The 10,234-nt window shown below is 51.0% G+C and overlaps 1 protein-coding gene across 1 annotated transcript in view; it reads left to right on the forward strand.

Moving 5' to 3' along the window:
• Positions 1-9,531, forward strand: part of khdrbs2 (KH domain containing, RNA binding, signal transduction associated 2) — a 902,011-nt gene extending 892,480 nt beyond the window's left edge. The window contains exon 13 of the transcript XR_010970474.1: positions 8,754-9,531. The gene's annotated coding sequence lies outside the window, so the exon portion shown is untranslated. The remainder of the gene's footprint in view (positions 1-8,753) is intronic.
• The last annotated feature ends 703 nt before the right edge of the window (positions 9,532-10,234 follow it).

A 10,234-nucleotide genomic window follows, 5' to 3' on the forward strand; every position in this document is an offset into this window, starting at 1 on the left:
GTATAGGTCCAGTGGCACATGCACTGGTGTATCAACACGCCACAGAATGGTAGAAGGTAGGTTTAGGACTGTTCTTACTGTTTGGGGGAGTGAGAGTGGAACGGGGCTGGAGGTCAGAGCACAGGGGGAGCGTGGGGTGAGCAGCAGGGTGGGGAGTGGGTGCAGGAGTGATAGCGGAGCAAGGAGCCCTGTCGGTGGTGGGTGGCGGGCTCCATAATCTCCGGGGGACCGGCGGCAGCAATGAGTCCTCAGCCATGGAAATGGAAGGGCAATGCTGATGGTGTCCCTCATGGTGGGAGGGGGTAGGGGGGGGGGGCAGCTGCTGAGAGCAGGAACAGGGGGAACTGGGGGGAGAGCGGTAGGGGGAGGAGAGCTGGAATGCAGCTGGGGCCTCTCTGAGAGCAGAGATGGGGAAGACTCAGAGGGGGGCTGGCACGAGGACTGGGGTCCTGTTGGAGAGTGAGGAAGTCTTGGGGAGGGATGGAGGCTAGGGTGGGGGAGGAGGGTTCAGCTGAGTGCATGTAGAGGGTACTACGGAGGGAGGGAAACATGGGGGGACATAAATAACCTCTGTCCCTGTGACCACATATGCACCTACATATGACCACACACAGACTGTGCTAATGTCTGACAACAGAGCCTGGCCTCCAATCATTTTGGAACTCCCCTTGCCATTGGATCTAGGTGCCCCTCTGCCGAGACTGTGTGGTGTCCAGTGTGCAACAACACCCCATATTAAAAAGAAACGTGCACAGGCATCTTCCACTCGTCAAAATGAAGTTCGAGACCTGGAGTGTCAGGATCCTCATGGACAACCCCAACAGCGACAGGCCCGAGTGCTGCACTGCAAACAGTGACAGACCTGAGCACCGCACCGCCAACAGCGACAGGCCCGAGTGCTGCACTGCCAACAGCGACAGACCTGAGCACCGCACCGCCAACAGCGACAGGCCCGAGTGCTGCACTGCAAACAGCGAAAGGCCTGAGCACCGCACCGCCAACAGCGACAGGCCCGAGTGCTGCACTGCAAACAGCAAAAGGCCTGAGCACCGCACCGCCAACAGCGACAGACCCGAGTGCTGCACTGCAAACAGCAAAAGGCCTGAGCACCGCACCGCCAACAGCGACAGACCCGAGTGCTGCACTGCAATCAGCGAAAGGCCTGAGCACCGCACCGCCAACAGCGACAGGCCCGAGTGCTGCACTGCAAACAGCGAAAGGCCTGAGCACCGCACCGCCAACAGCGACAGGCCCGAGTGCTGCACTGCCAAAAGCGACAGACCTGAGCACCGCACCGCCAACAGCGACAGGCCCGAGTGCTGCACTGCCAACAGCGACAGGCCTGAGCACCGCACCGCCAACAGCGACAGGCCTGAGCACCGCACCGCCAACAGCGACAGGCCCAAGTGCTGCACTGCCAACAGCGACAGGCCTGAGCACCGCACCGCCAACAGCGACAGACCCGAGTGCTGCACTGCCAACAGCAACAGGCCTGAGCACCACTCCGCCAACAGCGACAGGCCTGAGCACCGCACCGCCAACAGCGACAGGCCCAAGTGCTGCACTGCCAACAGCGACAGGCCTGAGCACCGCACCGCCAACAGCGACAGACCCGAGTGCTGCACTGCAAACAGCAAAAGGCCTGAGCACCGCACCGCCAACAGCGACAGACCTGAGCACCGCTCCGCCAACAGCGACAGGCCTGAGCACCGCACCGCCAACAGCGACAGGCCCGAGTGCTGCACTGCCAACTGCGACAGGCCTGAGCACCGCACCGCCAACAGCGACAGGCCCGAGTGCTGCACTGCCAACAGCGACAGGCCCGAGTGCTGCACTGCCAACAGCGACAGACCTGAGCACCGCTCCGCCAACAGCGACAGGCCTGAACACCGCACCGCCAACAGCGACAGGCCCGAGTGCTGCACTGCCAACAGCGACAGACCTGAGCACCGCTCCGCCAACAGCGACAGGCCTGAGCGCCGCACCGCCAACAGCGACAGACCCGAGTGCTGCACTGCCAACAGCGACAGACCTGAGCACCGCACCGCCAACAGCGACAGGCCCGAGTGCTGCACTGCCAACAGCGACAGACCTGAGCACCGCTCCGCCAACAGCGACAGGCCTGAGCACCGCACCGCCAACAGCGACAGACCCGAGTGCTGCACTGCCAACAGCGACAGACCTGAGCACCGCACCGCCAACAGCGACAGGCCCGAGTGCTGCACTGCCAACAGCAACAGGCCTGAGCACCACTCCGCCAACAGCGACAGGCCTGCGCACCACACCGCCAACAGCGACAGGCCCGAGTGCTGCACTGCCAACAGCAACAGGCCTGAGCACCGCTCCGCCAACAGTGACAGCCCTGAGCACCACTCCGCCAACAGCGACAGGCCCGAGTGCTGCACTGCCAACAGCGACAGACCTGAGCACCGCTCCGCCAACAGCGACAGGCCTGAGCACCGCACCGCGAACAGTGACAGGCCCGAGTGCTGCACTGCAAACAGCGACAGGCCTGAGCACCGCTCCGCGAACAGCAACAGGCCTGATTGCTGCTCCGCTAACAGCGACAGGCCTGAGCACCGCACCGCCAACAGCAACAGGCCTGATTGCTGCTCCGCTAACAGCGACAGGCCTAATCGTTGTACCGCCAACAGCAACAGCCCTGAGCACCGCACCGCCAACAGCGACAGGCCTGAGCACCGCACCACCAACAGCAACAGCCCTGAGCACCGCACCGCTAACAGCGACAGGCCTAATCGCTGTACCGCCAACAGCAACAGCCCTGAGCACCGCACCGCTAACAGCGACAGGCCTAATCGCTGTACCGCCAACAGCAACAGCCCTGAGCACTGCACCGCCAACAGCGACAGCCTGATCGTCACACCACCAACAGCAACAGGCCTGATTGCTGCTCCACCAACAGCGACAGGCCCGAGCATCGCACTGCCATCATAGCTCTGAAACTCAGGCACCTCAACATTGACATTACCGCCCTAAGTGAGACATGACGTGCAGGAGAGGGCTAACTGAAGGAGCAAGGTGGCGGATTCCCCTTTCTCTGGAAGGGTCTCCCAGAAGAGTAACGACGCCTCCATGGGGTGGGCTTCACCATCAAAAACCAGCTTGTCTGGCACCTCAGCGACTCCTGTTGTGCGATAAGCGAATGCCTCATGACAGCCCGGCTCACCCTAACAAGAAACCGGCATGCCACTGTCAACAGTGCATACACTCCTTCTCTTGAAGCAGCAGATGAGGCCAAGGAGGGATTCTACACTGACCTTGAGCAATCCCTAGCCCGAGTGCCAGCAGACGACAGGATCCTCCTCGGAGACTTCAACGGGAAGAACGTGAATCTCTGGAAGGAGATGATTGGCAAGGAAGGATAGGGAAAAAAAACTCCAACTCAGTCCTCCACCTGACGGAATGTCATGTGCGTGACCTCGTCATAACTAACACGCTGTTCCTCCAGCGAGACAAACACAAGACCTCCTGGCAGCACCCGCGGTCCAAACCCAACTATGTCATTGTTCGAGCGAGAGACCGCTGAGATGTCCACATCACCCATGCTGTGACAGGTACTGACACCTGCCGGACCGACCACTGCCTCATCCATCTCCATCATCCTAGCCCCCCCAAACAGTGGAAGCAACAAAACTAATGCCGCAAGGAAATTAATATTGAAGGCCTCAAAGATCGTGCCCTTCTCAGTCAGCGCCTTACTGCCAACCTCCAACCACCAAGAGCCACTGTGCACTATCAGTGCCTGGTTAACCCTAAATGCCACCATAACAAGCACCTGCAAAGAGGTCTTTGGCTTCTCCACTAGGAAGCATCGTGACTGGTTTGACGAGATCAACCAAGAAATACAGGACCTAATCGACTGTAAGCGCAATGCCTTTGCAGACTGGAAACTTCACCACACATCCAAAGTAAAGCAGCATTCCTGAGGGCAGTGGTGCAGCATTAAACCTGGGACATAAAGAAACAAATGGTGGGTAGAAAGAGCGCGAGAGATCCAGCAACTTGCAGACACCAATGACGTGCAGTTTCTTCAGCAATGCCAAGGCAATCTGTGGTCCAAGCACTCGATGCCCACCCCACTGAGAGCCAAGCGTGGAGGAGAGCCCATCAAGGACAGGGAGACAGTCATTGCTCGCTGGAGGAAACATTTCGAAGAACTCTTCAACTGAGACTCTGTCTTTGACTTGAATGTTCCCAACTCCATCCCTCAACAACCCGTCCAGCTCAGTGTCAGTGCTACCTCAGTCCGGAGAGAGGGCAAAAAAGCCATTTTTCAACAGCTGAACAACAACAAAGCCTCTGGAGCAGACGGAATCGCTGCTGAAATCCTGAAACATGGCAGAGATACACTCCTGGCACTACTGCACAACCTCCTATCCCTCATCTGGGATGAGGAGCACTTGCCGAGGAACTTCAGGGACACTGTGATCGTGACTAAATTCAAGAAAGGAGACAAGACCGATTGTGGCAACGACAGAGGAATCTTCCTGCTGCCTGCCACAGGGAAGATCATTGCAAGGATCCTCCTCAGTTACCTCCTCTGCAGAACAGACAGGAAACAGCTTTCAATTCAAAACCAAAATCACTCCAACCTCAGTCATCGAGCTCCAGTATGCAGGTGACACTTGCATGTGCGTTCACTCTGAAGCTGAGCTCCAGATCGTTGTCCTTCTCCGAAGCATATGAGAAAATGGGTCTTTCACAAAACTCTTGGTCTGACCTTCATGTGACTCCAGCCCCATAGCAATTTGGTTGTCTTTTACCTGCCCTCTGAAATAGCTGAGCAAGCCACTCAGTTGCTGATACAGTAAGCACTGTGGATGTACCTACACCACATGGACTACAGCAGTTCAAGAAGGCAGCTCACCACCACCTTCTCAAGGGCAATTAGGGATGGGTAATAAATGCTGGTCTTGCCAATGAAGCTCACATCCCAAGCATGATTTTTAAAAATCTAATGTTTTGCTCCCTTGTTCTGAACTTCCTCCACCAGAGGAAATAGTTTCTCTCTATCTATCTTATCAACTCGTTTAATCAACTTGATAGTAGTAGATACAATGATAATTGAGTTGATAATCACAGCAATCAATCTCTGTCAATTAGCCTCAACAGATGAAGAAAACCTAAAATAAAAGCAAAGTACTGCAGATGCTGGAAATCTGAAATAAAAACAAGAAATGCTGGAAATGCTCCAGAAAATGCCAGTGCTGGAGAACTTTGGGAACCATAAGTCACCTGTTCCTCCTAAGCATCTTACGCACTTACCACATGTCATGTCTCAAATTATTCATACACTTCATCCCAAAATGTTCTGAAATTTTCTAAAGGAAATCTAATTTACATTTGATTGAATCTACTAACTGCTTCATCATCTCCCTAGGGAGCCTGTGCCGGAGATCGATCACTTGCTACCTGAAATAAAGTTTCCACAGATTAGTTTGAATCTACCCTCTTCAAGAGCAGGTCCTGTCATCTGGTTCTTACTGTTCTGGACAAGGTGAAGCAACTCGTCATGGTTGACATTAGCCAGTCCCTAGCGAATCCTAAAATCAGCAATCATAATCACCAAGCATGATCAAATACAATCTGCTTCCCACCCACTCCCTTAGTGTTCCTGGTGGGAGGTTAACAACACTGCGTGTGACAAGTGCTACCTGCATTTGAAATTTTGCATTGCTGGTTTATGTTGACGATGTCCTTGCTCTCCAAATACAATAAGAGCAGCAGAGAAAAGAATAACTTAAGGGAGAGAGTGGAAGAAATTGCTGGAAGGTTTGTACCTTCTTCCTGGAGGACGGCTCCCACTCATGATAATGAGGTCCGAGGCCCAATATCCAAATCTCCTCGGATCTCTCCATTTGTGTGCAAGGGCATGCCCAAAAATGCTGCTTCTAAATGCTAGGCCCTGCACTTAGACAAGTGGTTGGGATTCCCAACCCCAGGGCAGGACTTCTGCCAGCCACATGCCAATCTCGGCCCATTCCCCAGCACCACTCTAAAAACATGAAGTGCTCTGTGTGGGATTCCCACTGCCAAGGTGGAGCCCAACCAGTGCAAAGACAGGGCTATCAACACTGGAGTACCAGGGGAGTGAGCAAGGAACCTTAAAGGGACAAGAGCTGCACCCCCACAACCCCTCCAAAGATCAGAATTGCATTGCCCCGAGTATCTCGACCTGAAGGTTATCAGCACTGCTTCCTGTGTCCAACTGCCCCCTTCCCCGTCCTGACACCATAGAAGTGATATTGTGGGGCAGACGGGGGGGTGTAAAGACTTTTTTTTCGTTCATGGGATGTGAGCATCGCTGGCTAAGCCAGCATTTATTGTCCATCCCTAATTGCCCTTGAGAAGGTGGTGGTGAGCTGCCTTCTTGAACCGGTGCAGTTCATCTGGTGTAGGTACACCCACAGTGCTATTAGGAAGGGAGTTCCAGGATTTTGACCCAGCGACAGTGAAGGAACGGCGATATAGTTCCAAATCAGGGAAGGGAACTTGCAGGTGGTGGTGTTCTCATACGTCTGCTGCCCTTGCCCTTGTCCTTCTAGGTGGTAGAGGTCACTGGTTTGGGAGGTGCTATCAAAGGCGGCTTGGTGAGTTGCTGCAGTGCATTTTGTGGTGGAGTGAACATTTAAGGTGGTGGATAGGGTGCCGATCAAGCGGGCTGCTTTGTCCTGGATGGTGTCGAGCTTCTTGAGTGTTGCATTCATCCAGGCAGGTGGAGAATATCCTATCACACTCCTGACTTGTGCCTTGTAGATGGTGGACAGGTATTGGGGAGACAGGAAGTAAGTTACTTGCTGCAGAATTCCCAGCCTCTGACCTGCTCCTGTAGCCATGGTATTTATATGGCTACTTCACTTCAGTTTCTGGTCAATGGTAACTCTAGGATGTTGATAGTGGGGGAATTCAGCAATTGTAATGCCTTTGAATGTCAAGGGAAGATGGTTAGATTCTCTCTCGTTTAAGATGGTCATTACCTGGCAGTTGTGTGGCACCCAAGCCTGAATGCTGCCCAGGTCTTGCTGTGAGCATGGACTGCTTCAGTATCTGGCAAATTGCAAATGGTACTGAACACTGTGCAACCATCAGCGAACATCCCCACTTCTGACCTTATGTTGGAGGAAAGGTTATTGATGAAGCAGCTGAAGATGGTTGGGCCTAGGACACTCCGTGGGCCTGAGCCCCACCCACTGCCACCTTTTGCATATGATGGATGGGAACCAAGCTGTCTGCAGCAATCAGGGTGAGGAGGGGAGCAGGAGGGGTGGAGGATGTGGGGGGTGAATCCTGGTGAGGGGCTGAGTGATTGAATTACATTGCGTTTACAGCACAGAAACAGGCCACTCGGACCAGATGGCCCATGCCAGTGCTTATTCTGCACATGAGCCTTCCTCCACCCCTCTTCATAGAGTCATTAGCAGCCAAGAAGGAAGCCATTTGGCTCATCTAACCCTATGAGCACATCCTTCTATTCCTTTCACGCTCATGCTTATCCAGTTTCCCCGGAAATGTATCTATGCTATTCACCTCAACTACTCACTGAAGTAATGTGTTGCACATTCTCATAATCTATTAGGTTGCCCCTCAACCTTTACCTTCCCAGGGAAGGGAGCCCCAGCTTGTTCAATCTTGCACAATAGTTATAACCTCTCAGTTCTGGTGGTGTCCTAGTGAATCAATTTGCATCTTCTGCAGTGCCTCTATATTCTTTTTTTAATTATGGAAACTAGAACTGTCCAAGTGTTATCTAACCCAGTTTAACAAACCCTTTCCGCATTTTAATTCTATCCGTCTGGAAATGAACCCCAGCTTTGTTTGCATTTTTAATGATCTTGTCAACCAGCATCGCTACTTTTAATAGTTTGTGAATCTGCACTCCAGATCCCTGTGCTCTTTTACCCTACCATCCAAAATTCCCATCATTTTCCAGCACAGTCCACCCCAATTTTGGGCAGGATCATTGAGAGGAGTCTTTGCCAATCTGTAAACAGGAGCTCTCTCATAATAGGTCCTGTTATAGAGGAGCTTGATGAAGAAGGAAAACTACAAGTTGGTTTAGAGAAACAGGCCATTCGGCCCAACTGGTCCATGCCGGTTTTTATGCTTTACATCTTGCTTCAGCTCACCCGATCACCTTAACTTTCTATTCCTTTCTCCCTCATGTACTTATCCAGCTTCCCCTTAAATACACCTATGCAATTCATCTCAACTATTCCATGTGGTAGTGAGTTCCACATTCTAACCACTCTCTAGGTAAAGAAGTTTCTCCTGAATTTCTATTTGGATTTATTAATGACTATCTTATATTCTCGGTCCCTAGTTTTAGCATCCTCTGCAAGTGGAAACATTTTCTCTATGTCTGTTGAACCCCTTCCTAATTTTGAAGACCTCTAGTCAGTCACTGTTCAATTCTCTGTATATAAATCCATTCTTGAACTTGATTGAACAACCTGCTCACTTGCTAAATGTTGGTAAGGCCCGGACTATTTCCATTCTCTCTGTAAAGTATAACTTGTATTCATTTTTTTCAGCACTTTGTATCTTGTTCCTTTAACCATTTGGGAAGCATGGAAAGAATTGTAAGGTAGATTAATCAATATCTGTGACTATTGGTTTTCTAAAGGTCCCTGCTTATTCAATAATTGTAATGTGGCTGATTCAATGAAATCACTTTGTTGGCAAATTAAAGTTGTTTTTCACCCCGCTGCACTGATTTCTGTTTTTAATTGAAGGAGAGAATGGGAGAGACTGCAGAGGAAGGAGAAGGACACACAACACTGAGTATCCATAAGAAAAGTCCAGGTTCATACAGAAAAGACAAAGCATTTAATCCCCTCATGGAACGCAACCTACAATAATCCAAACTGGCTGGGCAATCAACATACGCAAGAGAAACTGGGCCACTGCTGAAAGAAACAAAGGCTTTCACCACCTTATGATGTCCCAAAGCACATTACAGCCAATGGAGAATTTTTTTAGAGTTTCATAGGAAGCACTAAATTGCACACAGCAAGATCCCAAAAACAGCAGTCGTCAGATTATCTTTTTTTTAAATGATGTGGATCGAGGAATAAATATTGACCAGGACACCAGGGAGAACTCCCCTGTTCTTCTTCAAATTCTGCAATGGAATCGTTTACAGCAACAGGAGAGGGCAGATGGGGCCTCGCGTTAATGTGTCATCCAAGCAACCGCAACAAACTGACGTGTCAAGCTTAAATTATGTGCTCACGTCTCGAGTGGGGCGATGGACCCACAACCTTCTGTCTTGGAGGTGAGAATGCTACCAACTAAAGCATGGATGACATCTGCATCTGTGTCCCTTCACAAGCCACATGACTATCCAGATGCAGGCTCAGAATTTCTTCGATAGTGGGTTGAACAACTTAAAGGAAATAATTTTTATTTTTGCATAGTGACAAAAGAAATGAGCATCACTCAGTACAATATTACGATCAAGTGAGGAGGGGTCGAAGGGCTCCCCTCTTGTCCCTTTCCATGTTTGATGGCAACAGGTTTATTTCTTTTTTTAAGTGGATGTATTTACCAATTCAGTGAGTGTTTAACTATTCACGTGCTACAATTATAAAAAGAACCAATCGGACAGGTTTTCTTGAGTTTAACAAAGAAGGAGGTTAGCTTTATTGTACTTAAACTGATCTCAGTAAAATAATAACTGACGTTGCAACTTTCACACACACACACATACACAGACATCCATACACAAATAGGTTACAGAGTGGGGAAGCATGGATTGTTCAGATTAGAGTCTGGAGCAATAAAAAGGGGTCTACATTCTGTGGAGTGTGGTGACTTGGCTGTCTACAGACTGAATTCAGTGCTCCTGGGGTTTCCGGTTTGCAGATGTGGACAGCTGGTTTGGTGGTTCTCCTGGAGACAGTGATGCAAATGAATTCCTTCACGGGGTCTCTGCAGCAGTTATAGGCCTAGGTGGTTACAGCCAGCAGGCAGGGTTCGAAGCTTGCAAGGTGGTCTGGAGAGAGAGGGAGGAGGGACCCCATTTAGGTCTTCCCTTATTGGTGTCTAGCTGTTTGTCTTGGTTGCTCCAGAGAAAACACCAGCTTAAACACACAGATGGTGGGCCTGTCACATGACTGTCACCCAGCGATTCAACATGATGGCTATCAGTGTGTATCCCCTCTTGTAACTTAAATTGTTCATTTCTAGGAATTCCCTTCTCTCAGCCAGGGTC

The sequence above is a fragment of the Heterodontus francisci genome, chromosome 3 (assembly GCF_036365525.1).
Source record: "Heterodontus francisci isolate sHetFra1 chromosome 3, sHetFra1.hap1, whole genome shotgun sequence".
NCBI lineage: Eukaryota > Metazoa > Chordata > Chondrichthyes > Heterodontiformes > Heterodontidae > Heterodontus > Heterodontus francisci.